The sequence below is a fragment of the Papio anubis genome, chromosome 8 (assembly GCF_008728515.1).
Source record: "Papio anubis isolate 15944 chromosome 8, Panubis1.0, whole genome shotgun sequence".
Taxonomy (NCBI): domain Eukaryota; kingdom Metazoa; phylum Chordata; class Mammalia; order Primates; family Cercopithecidae; genus Papio; species Papio anubis.
In genome coordinates this window covers 88,555,131-88,575,959 of record NC_044983.1, presented here as the reverse complement: position 1 = coordinate 88,575,959, position 20,829 = coordinate 88,555,131, and positions in this window count along the sequence as shown.

Here is a 20,829-nt window from a genome sequence, read left to right as displayed (position 1 = left end):
CTCTCAGGACATTTGATTCCAGTGCCCCATTCAGCTTTAGGGGCAAGCATGTAACCCAGACTTGCTTAATCGTGTTAAAAACATCTCACAGCCTGGAGTTGTTTTCAAAGTAAAACCCAAAACACCTCCATTTAATTTTTAAGGTTTTCCTTAAAATGGTGTCTTCAACTCCAAATCATATTTCCCTTCTCTACCAGTCCAGCAACTATCCATGCTCACTGCACTTTTTGGCCTGGGCTTCCTATATACCCTCATCCAGCCTTCTCAACTCAGATGGCCTCTGGCCTCCTTCTCTGCTGTGTGCTTTCCTAAGCCCTATATATCCTCTCAGCTATATACATCTATCACCTTTTCTTGACTTCCAAAGCACTTAAAAGTCTGTATCTTTCACTTAATGACTGATTGTCTTATATTGCCCTGTAACTGCTTTTTTTTTTTTTTTTTTTTTTTTTTTGAGACAGAGTTTCGCTCTTGTGGCCCAGGCTGGAGTGCAATGGCGCGGTCTTGGCTCACTGCAACCTCTGCCTCCCAGGTTCAAGCGATTCTCCTGCCTTAGCCTCCTGAGTAGCAGCTGGGATTACAGTCGTCCACCACCATGCTTGGCTAAATTTTTTGTATTTCTAGTAGAGACAGGGTTTTCACCGTGGTGGCCAGGCTGGTCTCAGACTCCTGACCTCAGGTGATCCGCCCACCTCGGCCTCCCAAAGTGCTGAGATTACAGGCATGAGCCACCACGCCGGGTCTTAATGCTTAATGGGCATGCACCATATTTTCCTAGCCGTATTTAAGGTCCAGAATGGCAGGAATGTGTCTAAAAGATGGCAAATGTGAAAAGATAAGAAGTTTAAGGATGGCTGACTTCTGATTCTAATAATGAGGGGTTCTGGTTAATTCAAACCAACTGTTCTAGTGAGGACTACTTGAAAACCTGGAGTAAATATTTTCGAAGTTTGGTTTAATAGTTAGTCTAATATTTAAGCAAAGATAGAAAATCTGAAGCTTGGAGAAGTTAAAGTAAAAAATTGAGAGCTAGAAACTATAATAAAAGGATATATAAGTTTTAAAAAAGAACTAGAGAATTTTAGAAAAATTAAAATGACCGAAATAAAGAACTCAGTTGATGGATTTAATAACACATTTGATGCCACAGAAGAGAGGATTGGTGAACTACCAGATAAATCAGAAGAAAATGTTTAAACTGAAAAATGGAGTAACAGAAGATGGAAATTAGAAAAGAAGGGATATGAGACATAAGAGAATATAGGGAGAAAGTCTGATATGAGTAACCATAGTCCAAGAAGAGAAAGACAGAGAAAATGAAACAGTTGAAATATTTGAAGGGATAATGGCCAAAGCATTTATAAAACTAATACCAAGCTTGATTAAAAATAATTAAAATTTTTATTATCACAAATTACATAGTTGTGTACATAGAAAAAAAGCTACCTTCAATATTAGAATTAATAAGTTTAGCAAGTTTGCTGGTTATATATATACATATAAAAATGAATTGTATTTCTACATACCAGTACCAAACATTTGGAAAAATAAAATTTTAAATTCTTAATTTCTGTGATGCTTTACAATAGTATCAAATTATTAAATTTCTAGAGTTAAACACAAAACTCTTTTTAAAATGTGTAAGATCCAAATGTACAAAACTGGCAAAAATTATTAAGCAAATGAGTACCTACATAAGTGGAGGAAAATACCATATTCATGCATTAGAAGACTCATGTTGCATAGATAGCATTTTTTCCCAAATTGACCTATAGATTTAATACTTTCACAAAATCTCATTAAGCTTCTTATGTGTGTGTATGTAGTTTGTGAAAATTGAGAAACTAATCCTCAATTTGCATATGGATATGCTAAGGGCCAAAAATGGCCAAAGCAATATTGCAGAACAGAGTTAGAAGATCTACATAATCAGATATCAAGAATTGTTATAAAGCTACAATAATTACAACAGCGAGATATTGGTACAGAAAAATAAATAAACCAATATATCGGAATAGAGAGTCCAGAAATATACCTACATATATGAAGACACTCTACCTTTTGTAAACGATGGCATTGCAGAGTCTTTTAAATATGTCCTGAGACAATTGGATATCTATTTGGAACGCCCATTTCACATGGTAGACAACAAAATTAAAATTCTAGATGAATTTTAGATTTAAATGTGAAAGACTAAATAGCAAACCTTCTATGAGTTAATTTAGGAATATATCTTGATTGTCCCAAGACAAAGAACTATTTCTTGAATAATACATAGAACATACTTATTTGAAAATTAATACAGCTAAGAATTAGTGTTTATCACCATTAAGAAAAAATGGAAGAATAGAATAGGATAAGCTATTTGTCACACATAACCAATACAGAGCTGAAAACCGGAATTTTTTTTCTCAAAACACCTCCTTTTTATTCACTGAATGTTTGTGTCCTTCCAAATTTATATGTTGAAGCTTTAGTCCCCAGTGTGATAGCATTTGGAGGTGAGATCTTTGGTTCATAATTAGGTTTGGATGAGGTCATGAGTAGGGGGATGAGATGCTTGGATCAGTGTCCTTATGAGAAGAAGAGAGCCCAGAGGTTCTCTCTCTGTCTTGTAAGGAAGAGAGCCCTCACTGAACCAGCTAGAACCTTGGTCTTTTACTTTCCAGCCTCCAGAACTGTTGGAAATAAATGTCTGCTATTTAAGCCACCCAGTCTATGGTATTTTGTTATAGTGGTCCAAGCCAATTAACACTATAAACTAATAAGAAAAATACAACCAAGTAGAAAAATGGGGAAGCAGCTGTTACAGGCACTTAACAAAAGAGGGTATACAAAGTGGTTGGCATTTTCTACCAAAGTTCAAGCCGTGTGCACTTAGTGACCCAGTGTTCTATTTCTAGGTATACACTCAGTGGAAATATGTGCACAGGTGCACCATGAGACACATAGAAATATGTTCATAGTAGCTATTGGAAATGGCTAAAAACTGAAAGAAATCCAAATATCCATCAGTAATGGATATGTCAATTGTGATATATTTATATATCACATATACCACCGGATGGTATACAGCAAGAAAAATACAAAATTTGGCTACAGCTAAACTATGGATAAAGCATAGTTTGAGTGAAAAATGTCAGACTCAAACTATATATGTGTGTGTACATACACACATGCAAGCATACACACAAACATACACACACACACACGCGCGCACGCACAGAGAGTTTAAGCATCCCAAATCCCAAAATCTGAAATCAAAATGCTCCAAAATCCAAAACTTTTTGAGTGCCAATATAATGCTTAAAGTAAATGCTCATTGAAGCATTTTGGATTTCAGATTTTCAAATTTGGAATGCCCAACCAATAAGTATAATGCAAATATTCCAAAACTTGCAAAAAATCTGAAATACTTCTGGTCTCAAGCATTTAGGCTAAGATATACTCAACCTGTATATGTGTGTGTGTGTGTGTGTGTGTGTAAGGTACATATACAGACATATATAATGATTCTATGTATATCAAGTACAAACACACAGTCTTTAGGAATGAATGCTTCAGTGGTTAAGAGGTAAAGGGGGTCTTGCAATATATATAGATATAGCTATCTTGGAGGAGAGTGAGAGGGTAATGATTGAGAGATGACAGCAAGGGGGCTCAGAGGCTCTGGTAATGTTTTATTTTTTGACCTGAGTGATGATTATGAATACATGCCTCTTAAACCTTACATTTAAAATATTTAAAAAGAAGGAAAGGGAGGAGGAAGGAAAGGAGAAAAATTAATGTGAGGAGCAGATGTTGAGAATGGTCTGGTCAGCATTCTCTGGCTTGGAGACCTTAGGCAAATTCCATGATCTCCTTGAACATTATTTTCCTCGCCTTTAAAATGGAAATCATATCACCTTCCTCAAAGAAATTTCATGAGGATTAAAAAATCCTGCATGGAAAGCTGAAAGCACTTTATAAAAATATAAAGTAACTTACACATTTTGGGGAAAATAATATATCTAATGCAACTCTGGAATTATAATAGTCATAAAAATCTTGGGTTTGAGTGGGTCTTCAAAGATTAGAAAACACTTAGGATAGAATTAACTTTATAGGAAACATTAAATTAAATTTTTTTGTTATAAAGTAGATTTCTTCAAATTTATTTATTCTGTACAAACAAATCCCCATCTCACCCCCACCCATTCTTTATTCTGGATGACACTATCATAGTTCATATAATTTTGTACTCTCCTGAGCTATTTTATTTGGACTCAAGTAAACCCCCTTGTAGGGAAAGATTCAGAGATGTAGCTGAGGACTCAGTGGATGTGGTCATTATGAAACACAGAGCAGAGCCCCTACTGTACCCTGATAGTGTTAGTGCTTCCAGAGAGAAACTCAGAGAATTCCTGAGTTGAGTAAGGGACAGCAGGTCTTCCCAGATCCTTGAATAAATACTCCTCAGATTTTTGCAAGTCTTTGATTACTTTCCAGGTTTCTGAAAAAGTTGATTCTGCCCATTTTTGCCATTGTTCTCATTGTTTTTACAGGGAAGTGGAGTTTCAGAGGCCCTTAATCTGCCATTTTGGCTGATGAATATCTTGTGTCCCCAGATCCTGACATAGCCTCCATTTTCCCTATGCTCATTTCAATAACTTGCCCTTTAAAGATCTTCCACACAAAGCTTGACGCAGCTATGCCAGTTGTTGCTTTATTCAGGTAAACAGAGTTGCTCTATTCAGGTAAGTAGCTGGTAGCCACTTTCTATTGGCACCACTCTCCTTTTTAAAGACTATCACAGCTCTTGCCTATGGTTTTTCTGTTTCCTTGCTCACATCCTGTTTCTTTGATATCATACTCCAAATATTTAGTCTATTTTGGTAAGATTACATTTCTCAGTCACCCTTATTAAGCCTATTTTGTTGAAATTCCTGTTCAGCTAACCACAGTGCACCTTACCTTTTCATTCCTAAATATCTAATGTCAGTATCTGTATGTGTAACCAAGTCTTGGTGTAGATCACTGTGTTTCTTTAGGCTTTAGCCCTGGTGCTTTTTGTTCCTGCACTATATTCCTCAAAGAGCTCTTTCCTTCCCTAGTGTCAGCTGCCACAACCATACAAAAGATTTATAAATCTCTCCAAGCCCTCTCTGATCTAAACTCAGGTCATATATCCCTAAATGTCTATAAGACATTTCTGCATTTATATATCTCCATTAACCCAAACACAACAACCTAAATGGAACTGCTATGAAACTGGCACATCTACTGTCACATTCAGGAAAGAAAAAAAATAGGTTTGACATCCAAAAACATTTTAAAAGTAATCCAAATAGCACAGTCACTACAAAACAGACCAAAGAAAAGTTTCATTAATAACAAACAGCAAAATTCTCTCAAAATTCCCTTCATTTCTCAAGGGGAATACTTCCAGCTTTTGCCCATTTAGTATGATGTTGGCTGTAGATTCATCATAGATGGCTTTTATTATTTTGAGGTATGTTTCTTCAATACCTGGTTTGTTGAGGGTTTTTGTCATGAAGGGATGTTGGATTTTATCAAATGTTTTTTCAGTGTCTACTGAGATGATCATATGGTTTTTGTTTTTAATTCTGCTTATGTGGTGAATCACATGTATTGATTTGTGTACATTGTACCAACCTTGCATCCCAGGAATAAAGTCCACTTAACCATGATGAATTAACTTTTTTGATGTGCTACTTGACTCTGTTTACTAGCATTTTGTTGAGGATTTTTGTGTCTATGTTCACCAGGGCTATTGACTTGCTTTTTTCTTTTTTTTTTTGTTGTGTCTTTGCCAGGTTTTGGTATCAGGATGTTACTGGTTTCATAGAATGAGTTAAGGAGGATTCCCTCCTCCTCAATTATTTGGAATAATTTCAGTAGGATTGGTATCAGCTCTTGTTTGTATGTCTGGCAGAATTTAGCTATGAATCCATCTGGCCCAGGGATTTTTTGGTTAGTAGGTTTTTTATTACTTGTTTCAAAGGTGTTCCCACTTGTAAGCAGCAGCTAAACATTGGGTCCACAGGGACATAAAAATGGGAACAATAGACACTGGGGACTCCAAAAGGAAGACGGCAAGGGCTGAAAAACCTCTACTGGATATTATGTTCACTATTTGGTTCACTATTTGGACGACAGGCTTAATAGTGGCCCAAACCTTAGCATCACACAAACTACGATTTTAACAAATCTGCACATGGACCTCCTGAATTCAAAATTTAAAAAAAATAAAAAAATTCCTTCATCCATGTATTATCTGAATCTTTGGAAATCATATCATGGTGGCTAACCAAATATCCCTCCTTCTCTCAAAACTCTCCCAAACTCTCCCTCAAACACAGCACATACTAGATACTGCTTTTCTTATTACCGCCCTATCCTCACCTCATGGTCTTATCTATAAATAACTCTGTCCTTTCCAGTATGGATCAATCAGATCAAGTTTCTATCATGTGCCTGTCATCCATTACCCCAATTCTACACAATAAAACCTTAGAAATTAATCAGGCAGAGATGGAGTTCTTCTTGGAGCTTAAAGGAGGAGAAAAAGAACGTGAACCATCACCTAAATATTATTTTTTCTAACATATCATGATATTCCAAACTCAATAAACCTTTCTTATTTCCTTCCTCAAATGGTACCCAGGCACTGGTCTCCTTGGTGATTATCATGGCAAAATCTTCAGGTTTTAAGTGGCTCCTCCAGACTTCATGCACGAACTTAGAAACAATCTTGAAGAAAAAAAGTGCCATTATGATTTGTATTGATGCCATGATTTTTAATAGAAAGTATTATTATAATGAGAAAGAGTATTCTAAATAGCCACCCACAAAGAAAAATATTTTCATCACTATGATCAGATCAGGACAAGAACACCTGCAGTGCTCTTGACTCATTCCTGAATATCTGAGGTCAATATCTGTATGCCTGCCTGAGTCTTGGGGTAGTTCACTGTGTTTCCTCAGGCTACAACCCCTGTGCTTTTTACTCCTACACTGCATTCCTCAGAGAGTTCTTGTCTATCCTGGTATCAGCTGCCACAACCATACAAAAGATTTACAAATCTCTCCAGGCCTTCTTGGATCTAAGTCCTGTCTCCAAATGTTTATTTGTATTTAGATTATTCAATAAATTATTGAAATATTTTTCATGCAACTAGTATTTTGCAAAGGTAATCCTTTGAACTGACAGTAAAGGGAAGCTCAGCAGAGACTTGTAAAGAAAATGGACTTTGAAATGGGCCTTGAAGAATGGGCACTATTTTATTAGGCAGTGTGGAAAATGTTGGGAGGTCATAGAAAGATGCAAGAGTGGCATCAACATCTGCCCAGGGGCAGGACAAGTACATTGAACACAGTGAATACTCAGTGTGCTACCAGCATGGGCACATGGCAGGGAGAATGGTATCTGGCAGGATATCAGGAAGTGTTTCAAGTAATTAATGGGAAGAGTGTGAAATACAGATGGACCAGCAAATTATGGCCATTCAGTTGGCTATTCTGGGAAGCTTGAACAATTTTTGGTAAACTATAGTTAGTAAACATTTCTTTGAAGAAAACATTTCCATTTTATATGACATTTATATAAATGAAAGAGTTTGAAAGTTAGTGGAGTATAGTGAGCATAGGCACTATCATCTCTGTTAACTTATGTCTTCAGCTTCCTTTTTTAAAAAAAATTAAGTTAATTTATTAAAATATTTTTATTGATGCATAATAATTGTGCATATTTATGGCAGACATGTGACATTTTGATACATGCATATAATATATGGTGATCAACCAGGATATTTAGGATATCCACCATTTCAATTATTTATTATTTCTTTGTGTTGAGATACTCCAAATCTTTTCTTCTGGTTGTTTTGAGATACACAATAAATGTTTGCTAACTATAGTCATGCTACTGTGCTATTGAACACCAGAACTTGCTCCTTCTATCTAACTCTGTGTTTGTGCCCATTTACCAACCTCTCTTCATCCCCTCCCCACCATCCCCAAGCCTCTACTCTCTACCTCGAAGAGTTCTACTTTAAACTTCCACATATGAATGAGAACATGTGATATTTGTCTTTCTATATCTGGCTTATTTCACTTATTATAATGACCTCTAATTCCATCTATGTTGCTGTAAATGGTATGATTTTTTATGGCTAAATAGTATTCCCTTGTATATATCTATCTCATTTTCTTTATCCATGCATCCATTGGTGGACCCTTAGGTTGATTCCATATCTTGGCTATTGTGAATGGTGCTGCAGTAAACATGGAGGTGCAGATATTCCTTTGATGTACTGCTTTCCTCTCCTTTGGATAAACACCCAGTAGTGGGATTGCCAGATTGTATGATAGTTCTCTTTTTAGTTTTTTTGAGAAAGCACCATATTATTGTTTATAATGCCCGTACCAATTTACATTCCCACCCCAAAAGTGTTCCCTTTTCTCTGCATCCTTGCCAGCATTTGTTATTTCTTGTCTTTTTGATAATAGCCATTCTAACTGGGGTGAGATGACATCCCGTTGTGGTTTTGATTTGCATTTCCCTGATGATTAGTGATGTTGAGCATTTTTTCAAATATCTCCTGGCCATTTGTCTGTCTTCTTTTGAGAAATCTCTCTTCATGTCCCCACTTTTTATTTGTTTGTTTGTGTTAGATTATTTGTTTTTTTGCTATTGAATTATTTGAGTTCCTTGTGTGTTCTGGGTATTAGCCCCTTGTCATCTTCAGTTTCTTTTTAGGTAAAATACCAATCATATTAAAACAGATTTTACATGCAAAAGAATAAGTCAGGAAAAATTCCTACTTACCATTTCAATGCCAGTTGTAAATGAATTAGTTAATAAAATATGAAGAAAATAATTATTGCTCATAGTTAATACTAATTCAAGATGCCTCTTTTTTCTTGCTTACTTTTTTATTCCTTTCCCCCTATTCTTTCACAAGTCCTGAACATTTTCCCTTTGAAATAACTTTTGTAGAATTTCTTTCATGAATTTGGCTGCAAAATTCATCATCTCTTCTTTAAACTCCTAGAAATCATGCAGAAACAATAACTGGAACTTTTTAAGGAAAGGAACCCATTTCAATGAATCTAGAAGCAGATCGAATCCTCAGACACCAATATGCATATAAGGGCTTCCAAAAGCAACTAGGAGGGAAGGAACCCATGTCAGTGTGGACAGCGGTGAAGAGAAGGAATGTGCAAAGTGGAGATAGATGCTGTGCATCAGATCTCAGAATACTGTCAGAGAATGAGGATCCTTGCCACCCCAAAATTAATATTATAATTTATATTTGCAAGCATGAGTATAGAACTAGGGTGAGCAAGGCTGCCTGGGTGACAGAGCAAGACTCTGTCTTGATTGAAAAAAAAGAGAGAGAGAGAGAAAGGAAGGGCGAGGAAGGTGTGGAGGGAGCATGCTGGATAGGAGGTGCTCAGTATGTATTCAGTATTCAGCAGTTGCAGGAAATGAGGGCAGCTGTCAGGTTTCAAAGTTGTGAGAACTTCAGGAGGGTCCTGACCACTGCTGTGTGATCCTCATAGAAGAGCTGTTTTGTGGGTGGCCCTTTCAGATTCCATGAGTTCCAAAGCAAGTGCTTCTAGCAATGCTGAGAAAGGTCAAAGCTGCAAACCACCCAGCTTATTACATTAACTAAAGTATTTTTCATTCACTTGGGTCCATAGTTTATCCACCCAATATAATAATGCAGCATTTACAATTGCATTTTGTTGTTGTTGTGAATAGAACACCCAGCAAAGTCAGCAGAAGGAAAAACATTTGTAGTTAATCTCTTGTGAGTGTTTAACTGCAAGGTTAAGGAGATGGTATAGTGTGGGCTTTGGAGTCGTGAAGATCTAGGTTAGATAGGGTGGGGATTATCATTGAACCATGATGCCGAATTTCTGCCTGATCTGCCTTTAATACCTGGCTCCTGGCTCTTGATTTGTCTGGTACCTGGTCTAGTTTACTTCATTTGGTTTCTGTGGTGCCTGCTCTAAACAACATCTAGACTCTAGACTTTTCATCCACTTCAAAGTATTGGCTGTTCTGATTACAAATTCATCTTTTGTATCCAAACCTAAAAGGAGAATAACTAATGATAAAATAGGTTTGTGGAAGTTTTAAAGAGTTCAGCCTTCTTGACTTAGCTATATGTCATAGGTTGGCATTATAACATGTACCGTACTGTACAGTGTGTTTAGGTTTAGGTCAAACAATGTCCTTAAAAAAAAAGAAAAATCAGTGCAGACAATATACACCTTCAATTACACAAGTATCCTCCTTAGAACAAAATTTTAAAGGGGGTGTCTCTGACCTTAAATTGTTTATTTAATTTCATTTTAAGAGAAGAAGATAAGATCCCAGGTAAATTTAGGGGTAACATAAAATGTAGAGGGATGAAATTGTATGTTTCACTTCCAATGTTGAAGATGCAGGAAGGCATCACAAAAAGAAGTTGAACTATATTCTGCCCTTGATTTGAGAATTAAGAACTTCCAAAAGTTCATCGTGAGACAACCCTTATCCCCACTGTCTTAAGGATTGTGAGAGTAAACAAAGACCAGGCATTAATCTGTGAACTGGAGTGAGGCTGTGCCTGATTGCATATCTGGCACCGAGAACATGGCAGTAACCAAGGCGGCAGAGGGATGGGTACTCAGGTCCAGCAGGGTCTGTTCTGTACTCCTAGGGGAATGCAGGGTCATTTAAGTGCTTGGAAGAGAAGCTCATTCTCACTCCTTCCCACCTCATCACACTGATTTTCAAATATCTCCAAAACCTTCCTTATCAGCAGCAGTGGAGGCTGCAAACTCCACGGGAGAATTCTTCTCCTTTTCAATTTGGGTAGATGTAGTTAATGTACCTACTTAATAGTGAGCGAGAAAGAAGAAACAATCCTTTTCTGCTGCCCTCTTGCGTTCCACGCTCAGGCTTTCCAAAATGCCTCATCATCCTTCTTAACAATGGGGCACAGACTACATTTGACTGCGCTCCTCACTAGCTGTAATGTGTGAAACAGATCTTTCAGTTTAATTACCTTTTATTTTAAAAAATAAGAATGGAATTTACATATGATAGATAGAAAACCACATAGCAACGGGAGTGTAGAAAAACAAGCAGGTGTTAATAAATTTCCAAGAAACATTAATCTGTTTCTGCAAATACATCCTGCTGTTCATTTAAATGGAATGATACTCTATAAATTTACCACTTGAGTCACTCTCTGAGCTATCAAAATGTAATATATAACACCTTCGATGATCAAAGTGAAAGTAAGTTTAGAAATCCAATTTGTTTTTTTCACCATTTAAGCTCTTTATTTAACTTTTGCATTCCAGCCCTCATTTTAATCAAGCTTCGATTTTACTTGCTCACATTTCGTGTTGTAATGCAATTATAGGTATGCTTCAAAAGTTGTCCTGAAATGTTGCAATTGCCCAAAATAAAATTTCATTCTAAAACAGATATATACAAATAAGAAAAAATATCTTCTGTCACATCTGAAGATTTAAAATAACTTACAATTGTGCAATTCAAAATTGGAGAACATTGATGGAATCAGAGGTAACCTTGAAGAAACTGGGAATAGAGCTGTAATTTGTTGGAATAAAAATGAGAAAAAAGTAATGGATCTGTGTGGCATAAGTAGGCTTCCCCTGGTTATCATAACACATGGCCAATAGATGAATCCTGAGGTCAATAAGAAGGAAACTGCAGATGGAATTTATCATTGAAAGGGATTGGCAAAAACACCAAAGGAACTAAAGCTCCCCCAAATCATATGTGATTGGCTTTGGGGACATGGATGAGGGAATGGGCCAGGATGAGGTGAGGCAGTAGTAAAAGGGAGAAACTTGCTTTTCATTCCAAATCTTTTCGCCTTATTTGATGTTTCACCACATGCCTATATTACTTTAATAAAATATCAGAATAAATAAGAATAAAATAATCCATTGCTTTAAAGTACTTGATGTCCACATAATTAAAATTATTTTAACATTTTTATTTTAATGAATACATCATTGGGATTTTTATAGTCATTATCATCATGTATGGTCTGTGCTACTCAAATATGGTCCTTAAAATATGTTAATTTTATTCACTGTTTGTTTGCTTTTGAGATAGGGTCTCGTCTGTCACCCAGGCTGGAATATAGTGGTGCTATAACTACAGTCTCAACCTCCTCAGTTCAAGTGATCCTCCTACCTCAGCCTCCCACGTAGCTGGGACCACAGGAGCATGCCACCACACCCAGCTAATTTATTATTATTATTATTATTATTTTGTAGAGACAGGGTCTCCCTATGTTTCCCAGGCTGACCTTGAACTCCTGGGCTCAAGCAGTCCTCCCACCTTGACCACCCAAAGTGTTGGGATTATAGCCATAAGCCACTGCACCCAGCCTTATTTCTGTTCTTAAGGGAAAGAATGGACACAGTCTCTCAGTCTAGAAGGAGAAGCTCTTTTTTTTATTATAAGGAAAGCAGAGAGAAATGGTTTATATAGTGGCAGAAATGCCAAGTCTGCTTAAAGTGTTCTGGTCTAAAATTAGGGACATGATAAATTAATAATAAAAATACAAAGGCAGGTAATAAGCTCAACTGACAGGTTTATCAGGCATCCCTGAGTGAAGATGAGTGCCAAGGAATAACAAGCAAGTAATGAAGGTTTAACCAGGAAGTAGCAAAAGCTGTTATCCCAGAAAGCTGAGATCAGGAAGCAGGTATTAGATAAAGTTTCAGGACAATGGAACCTCTGATGCGACAAGAAGTCACTCAGGTAAGTCAGTTCTTTTCTTATACATAATTTTATTGTGTTATATTTCAAAAGCACTTTCAGGTGTCTGACATCTCCAGTTCTCTGCCTTTCTTACCCAGTTTGATTATGCTGCTTAATTCACTATCCACAAGACAGTCCACTCTGCTTAGTGTGTGAGGACCTGACCCAAGGGCATCTATGCATTCCTGTCCTCAGGCATTTTCATTTTCATGGCTCTATTTGCAAATGGATCTATTGTTCACATGGGACAGAAGACAGTGGCAATTTTGAGATACTCAAAATTTTGTCTCTGTGGCTTCTAATTCAGTTCTAATGCTTGGTGTTTGATGCAGTTTCCAAGGAGAGCTGTGACACAAGGGCATTAATCTACCTCATGACAGCATGGGGTTTTAATGCGTTTTCTGCATCCACAGAAGAGCCTCCTATGGAGGTGGTGAAGGGAGTTACGGAGAAATCAATATCTTCATTTCACTGGGGCACTGACAATTTGTAGCAATGATACGAGGGATCACTGCACAGGGAAAGCTTGTTGGACAGAATCTAATGTACAGTACATATACTTCTGAAAATTGACACAAAGATTTGCTTCAAGAGTAAAAAAGAAAAACAACAAAAACAAGTGAGTGGGCTACATGGAGCCATTACCTTTCCAGAAATATGTAGATAGCCTGTTGTAACACCAACAACATGATTTCGGAGCAATGAAGGGTTCATTATAATTCTGTTCCTGGGAACAAAAATTAATTCCATAAAGCATGTAAAGGAATCAATTGAAAATATGCTGGTCATACATTGAAATCCCCAAATCAAAACTAAGATGACTGATAGGCTAATAAAGGCACAGACCAACACAGAAAACCATACCGTAAAGTGCCCAGGATCAAGCATAAGGCTATTCAGCCTTGTCAGTGAGGTTGGCCAAGGAAAGTGAGGCTACCTTCAGAGGTATTCTGGGATGGAGCATGAGTTAGTGTTTAACTAGACTGACCTCTTTAACCCTTTGTCAACCACAGATATTAAATTTGACGTTAAAACCAGTATTACTTGAAAATAATACTTAGTAGCCAACTATTGATTGCTATCCTTTTCTTTTTTTCTGGGTACTATTGCTTAGTTTACTCTGATTTCTGTGATATTCCAGAATTCTATGTACACTGCTGTAGTTAGCAGATATATATAAGACTATATCCTTATGTATCTGATACATTCCAAATAAATAATTAAGAAAGATATATAGATGCACACTTTTAAAGATGAGTATTGATTGTTTTGGCATCTTCATAGCTTCCATTTGATCTGAATACATATATGAAAAAGCTTTTTTGTACCTTAAATTGATATACAATCTTGTTACCTATAGGTGTTATTTATCTTATTTTATATACTTATAAAAATAAAATGGGAATGGTTAACCTTTCAATACTTTCCATGAATTTTATTGTTTCTTTTTAAAATTCTGACAATCAATGTCAAATAATCTTTTAAAAAAGGCCCTTAGATTTGGGTGCTGTTAAGATTCTCTTTTCCTGAGTCATGAGAAAAGATCTTTTTACTGTGTTGCTCAGATATGGCGGCTATTTCTAAAGTAGGGTAGAGACAGGATGCATACAAGATGCAGATATTCAAGAAAACACAGTCTGCTGCAAAATTTCCCAAATGCGTATTCTGTGGAAAACTAGTCTCAAAAGAGTTCCATCATCAAATAAGTTTGGAAGATGCTGCATCTTATCTCCCTTCTTGGAGATTTATAGCACACTTCAGAATATTTAAAGCTTTGGTAAATTCTGCAGAAAAGGAACTGGTTTAACAAATCCCAGCATTTCTTAAACTTCTTTGACATTGAAACTTGTCTTTAAAAATTTATAAAATACCCCTTAACAACCTGCCTAATTGTGGAAAAATTAGAGTCTTACATGCTTTGCAAAATGATCTGCTACCCATAGGCAGAATACTCTGCACATAGACTGTTGAACTTAAACATGTATGATTATTTCTCTGTAATACCCATGGTAGGGTAGAAGCTACAATGTGAATCTGTCTATCACTCACCTGCCTTAATGGCTTCATCCATTTTCATTATCTTCTCCATTATTTCAAAAAAACTGCTCTGAAAAATAACCAACTAAATGGTCATTTGGCTTGTCAAATTAAGTGCTATATGAATGTAATAATAATAGCGACCATTAATTGAGCACCCACTGTATGTCAAGCAATGAAGCACTAAGTCAGACACTTAACATAAACTTTCCCTGTTTCACCAGCAGAGAAGAAATTGCTATCTTCATTTAAAAGGTGAGAAAACAGTCTTGGAGAAGTCATACATCTTGCCCAAATTCACTTGCTACTACAGGATCAGGGCAGCATTGCATAACAACCTTTCTTTTGTCTCCCAAGACCCTGCACTTTTCACTATATCATGCTGTCTCTCTAAATAACATGAATTCATCTAGTCCCAGCAAGATAATAAAATATGAAGTGATAAGAATAATGATGCCAATAATGGTAATTAATAACAATCAGAATGGTATTAAAACTCTACGTATTGTCATTGTGTAAAATTTATGGAGGTGCAGTGTTTTAATATTATAGAGCCCACTCTCTTTTCTCCCACCCCCACATCCAATTAATCACTAGCTCTGGTTGATTTTTTTCTTTAATATATCTGCAATCCATCTACTGTCACTAATTTTTGTTCAAGTCACCATCTTTTCTGTTCTGGATCTTTAATACAACCAACACCTAACTGGTATCCTTGCCTTCCTTCAAGTTATTTTATGCACTGCAGCCACAGTGATCTTTCTAAAATACAGATCTGAGTACTTGCTATTGTTTTAAAACCTCCAAGACTTCCCACTGACAATAGGCTAAAAACTAAACTTAGAGGCTTCTAGGATCCCGCATTGACGTAGTTTGCACATATGTCCCCTCTAATTTTCATGTCAAATTATAATTCCCAGTGTTGGAGGTGGTGTCTGGTAGGAGGTGATTGGATCATGGCAGTGGATTTCTCATGAATGGTTTAGCACCATGCCCTTGGTGCTGTCCTTGTGATAGTGAGTTCGCATGAGATCTGGTCATTTAAAAGTGTGTGGCACCTCCCCTCTGCTCTTGCTCCTACTCTGACCATGTAATGTGCCTGTTCCTGCTTCACCTTCCACCATGAGTAAAAGCTCCCTGAGACCGCTCCAGAAGCTGAGCAGATGCTGGTACCATGCTTCCTGTACAGCCTGCAGATCACGAGCCAATTAAACCTCTTTTCTTTATAAATTACCTAGCTGCAGGTATTTCTTTATATGAACACATGAATGACCTGATACACTCATCATCTGGCCCATGTTAGCGTTCCAGCTTCAAACTCCACACTCTCCTACCTTATTCTAAGCCCTTTCAACAGCAAACTACCAATTTCATTGATTCCAAGTTGCCCTTTGATTTCATTTCATATCTTCACACTTCTAAAATTAAGATGTGTTTTACCATCAATAATTTGTCACATTTAAGTGGCAGCGATTTTTGTTTCTTGTTGGTGTATAAAATGAAGGGCCCTGCAACAACCGGTAACTTCAGAGATTCAGTGAGATGCTGCACTGCCATTTCTCTGATGTACCACCCTTTCTTATTTGGATAGACGTTTCCGTAACGATTCTTTCTGCGTAAGGTGTTCTTTGAACTCTTCTTCACTTACTATTCCCAGTCTTAACTTTCCTGTGGGAAGGCTTTTCAAATTCTCCAAGTCTAATTTAAGGATGCCACTATTTGCCTGCATAGCATTACTTTATCACATTTGTGGATAGTGATTTTAAGGGATGCCCCATAACCCTTTGCTACCCCTTCCTTCCCTAATGTGAAAACCAGTTCTCCTGTCCTGAGTTTGGGTTCTACTGAGTGACTTGCTTCTGAAGAATAGAATGTAGTAGAAGTCACTGTGTGCCATTTTCAAGATTTGGTCATAAAAAGACCTCGTGTGTTCATTCTTGCAATCTCTTGGATTGCTTTCTCTGGGGAAAGCTAGCTGCTGCGTCATGAAGGAATTCAAACACCTTCATGAAGAGTTCTCATGACAAGGAGCCGAGGCTTCCAGCCAAGAGCTGTGTGAGGGCGCCATCTTGGAAACAGATTCTTAAGCTCCAGTCAAACTTTTAGATGACTGTAACCCTGGGCAACATCTTGCTTGCAATCTTAGGAGAGACCCTGAGCCAGACAACCTAGCTAAGTTACTCCCAAATTCTCTACCCACAGAAATTGGGAGATGATAAATGAATGTTATTTTTAGCCACTAAGTTTGGGGTGGTTTGAAACACAGCAAGATATAACTAATATAACACTGAATTGAAATTGTTTCTTTTCTTGTCTGCACCTTCTTTTGGACTGAAATCACCTGGAGGATAGGCCCTGCATGCTGCTTAGGTTATCTTTCCAGTGCTAAATGTATAATTCGGCATGTATTGTGGATTCAAAAAGTTGTGCTGATGTATACAGGTGGAAGAATCATATCTCATCCAGTACTTCAATTTAGACAGCAAATCATCCCTCTTCTTCCCAAGCAAGTATTTGCAGGACTTTCATATTCGTGAGAATTTATTCATTTATTTATGGTACAAGGAAGGAAGGAATAGGGTTTTCTTAATTCCAATGTTTTATTTTCCCTACAATAGTCAGAATGATCATTTAAAGCTGTTATGCTATCTGCTGAAAAATTTTCGGTGTTTTTTCATTGCACTTAGAATAAGATTCAACTTTCTTCCTATAGACTACAAAACTCTCCAAGACCTAGCTTCTCTCTACCTTTCTGACCTTACCTCTCACTAGTCTCCTAAGATTTTAGTCTTCTGTTTCCTCAAAGACACCAAGCTATTTCCTCTTCAAAGCCTTTATACTCATTCTTTCCTTGGCCTGAAGTTTTCCACTTGCCTATCTTTGCAAAATTGATATGTTTTACATAAATCGGATTTATAGATTGCCGATTCCTCAAAAGAGACCCATCTAAGTTTCCCCTTTACCTCACTAGTTACTAACATCCCCAATACCCTGATATATTTTCTTCCTATCAGAAATTATTCTCTTTATTTGTTCATGTGTTTGGTTTCCCTACCCTCTCTTAACTAGAATTGAGCCCAATGAGGGGAGAAACCTTGACTTTCCAGTTGACCACTGTGTCTCTCGACACACGGCACATGGTGAGCACTAAACAAGAATCATTTTCTGGGTGAATGAATACATGAAAGGGTGAAGAATGAATGAAAGAAAAGTAGTACATGGGAGAGACAGAGAGGTGCCAGGGATGTCCAGCATCATGTTTCCTGTCTATATGTTCTCTCTTACTTTATTGGAGATGCTATTAAGAGAGAGGTCAGAATTAAAAGAGGAAATTTACATTTGACATACCTGGTGAGACTTGGCTCAAGCAGAGGTGCATCACGGCACAGGTGAAACGGTGTGATGAGAGGCATTGAAGGCCATTACTTCATTCACAGGAATCTCAGCAAGGCTCTGCACTTCAAAGAAGGCAGTTCTGGAAACAGCAGACACAGCTCCTTTGGAAAGAATATCTGCCACCCAAGGATGGTCTCTGCCTATGGAGGCAAAAATGAGTGTCTTCAGAGCCCATCAGTGGCAGTGGAATTAATGAAGAAAGCAATGGCAGGAAAAGTTGAATAAAGCAGACCCTTCATGGTAAATCTGGTTGGTAAATTGCCTGTAACCACATGTGGGAGAATCACTGGAGGAATCCCAGTTACATTTGGTCAGAGTGTGGGGAGGGGAACCTTCTCAGGAAAGAAAGTAGAGGTCCTATTTTAGGAAAAAAAAATAAAGATCAGAAACCTGTTTTCAAGTTTTTTTCATACTCTGACAAAATCAGAAACTGCTGTTCCCATAGAACAGGAACAAGAGTGCTGAATTTCAAATCAGAAAACCTGAGATTTAGTAGTAGCTCCTTCATAGTCCAGCTGCGTCACTGGGACAATTCACATAGTCTTTGTACTTTCTGTTTCCTCGTTTAAAATTTAAGAATAATGATATCTACATCTACTGAAGGGTGTTGTGAGGATCAAATGAGATAAAATTTGAAAATACATATGACATCTTTGAAAAATATAAATTGCCATACATTATTAGTTATTTATGACTGTAACATTTGGAATAGTCTGCCTTGCTTATAAAGATGCCTTTTGACTCTTTAATGCTTCTCTTATTTACATGCCTGGCAATCTCAGGAGCCATATTTGTTCTGGATCCTACCCCCTTGACCAAAGTTATTGGATTAGAAGTCCAATAACTTTGTTTGACCTAAGCTCAAACAATCAAACTCTTTTTCCAGGCATTTTCAAAGTGGGATGAAAAAAGGAGTCCAGTCTAAGTTGGTTTGTTGAATGACAAAGCCTTAACCCAGGAGCTATAGGATGTCATCATAAATCCACATGTTGCTGGAAGGCAGAGAAAGAGTCAAAAGAGAGAGAATGAGTAAGCAGATTTTTCAGAGAAGATGCTCAGATTCAGACATAGGATATCTTTGTGTCTTAATTAGCAATGCCCCTTTCTTTCTAAAGTTAAATAAACTTGGTTCCTCTTCTATTGCAATGAAAGAATCCTAATCCATTATTACTTTAGATGCATACACACACATACACACATACATACATGGAGATGGCTAGCCCTGTTACTGAGTGATAGTGCTGGTTAAAGAAAAGAGGTGAATTGCAACCTTAACCACGTGGAGCTTATTTTACGAGTATGTGGTGCATCTGCTTTGTTAAATTGTGGATATTAACATCTGTATGATAATTTAAAGTTTGTCAAAATAAACATAATATGAAGTAAGTTGATAACTATAATAACACCAATAATAGTAATGCAGTATTTCATAAAATTCAGAAAGGTTTAAAAACTCCACACATGGCCCATGTGAAATGTTCAGCGGTGGACTATTATAACATGGGACATCATAGCTGGCTTGCTTGGCTGTTAGTCATATGATCTAGACAGTACTTTCATAGATAATAGCAAAAACCATGCGCTTCTGTCTGCACTCCTCTTACTTTTCTTATTTAAATGAATTCCATCTGTTTGGAAAGATTTTTTTTTTCTTTCAGAAGCTCACAGTATCCACATTACTAATCAGACAAAAGAAATATTACAGTAAAAGAAAATAATAACATTCACTCCCATTATTTTGTCCAGTCATCTTCGGGAAGGCTTGCAAATGTCCATACTGATCTTTGACTACTATGAAAACCTTCAAGCAGATTGCTGTTTTCATATTTCAAAAATCCATGTGTTAATGAATTTCTAGGAACATATGTTACCAATGCTATATATAATTTCCATCTTGTTCCACATAATCCTACTGTACAATTAATGACCATGAACCGAAGCTTGCTCTCTTGGAATGCCTATTACTTTAGTAACAATAATTTTAAAATCAATAATATTTTCTAAAACAAACTAATACATACACATTAAAACTCCAAATATGGACACATTTTCTGGCACAGTCTGACAATTAGAGAGAATATCTGGAATCGAGACTACATTGAAGGATCTGAGACCTATGGTGACAGCATGTATGAAAGATTGATCTTTATGATTCTTAGGGTCAGCATGAATGTGCATGTATATTATACATATGTGTATATGACTATAGACAGAATGTCTTAGTCCATTTGAGCCCCTATAACAAAATGCCTTAGGCTGGGTAATTAAAAACAATAGAAATTCCTTGCTTACAGTTCTGGAGGCTAAAAAGTCCAAGTTCAAGGCTCCTGTAGATTTATTGTGTGGTGAGGGCTCACTCTCTGTTTCATAAATGGTGTCTTCTTCCTGCATCCTCACATGGTGGAAAGGCAAAAGGAGCCAACATAAACATTCAGACCATAGTACAGACCTTTCATAAGGGCCCTACAAAGTGTACAATTCAGTTGTTCCCTATTATTTTTTAGTAATACTTATCATTCCCTTCAAGATCCTATTTTTACTAAGACCTTCTTTGATCGAAAATGTTCGCACACCTGGGTATGCTGAGGGTA